This window comes from Macadamia integrifolia, chromosome 2 (assembly GCF_013358625.1).
Source record: "Macadamia integrifolia cultivar HAES 741 chromosome 2, SCU_Mint_v3, whole genome shotgun sequence".
Lineage (NCBI taxonomy): Eukaryota > Viridiplantae > Streptophyta > Magnoliopsida > Proteales > Proteaceae > Macadamia > Macadamia integrifolia.
The window spans coordinates 23316717-23317122 of record NC_056558.1 but is presented as its reverse complement, the minus strand read 5'-3'; positions in this window follow the sequence as shown (position 1 = coordinate 23317122).

Sequence of the window (406 nt, the reverse complement as noted above, 5' to 3'; positions counted from 1 at the left end):
TATTGTAACACGTCATATGTTTAGATCATTCAAATTCAGATAACTTTATGGGAAAGTGTTCTCTGTCTATCTCTCTCCTCCTCCAAGCATTGTTCTTTGGAAGATCTATCTCGTGTCTTGTCCATTAGGACACCCTTGGGAAAATTCACCGGGTGCCGTGGCTAATCGAGTAGCCCTATAATTGTGTTTACAAGCTTCTAATGAGGTATGTGATCTTGTTGATGAAGGTAATGAAATTATCCGTGAGGCTAGCAAATGGAGCCCTAAACTAGCCGTTGCTTGTCAGATATGGAAGGAGATCAAACTCGAATTCCCAGCAATGAATACTTGAACAAAAAATCACAATAAGCTTTTGGTAAAAGTTATGTCTTGGTCCGAGTGGGAATATCATTTCTCTTCTTCATGC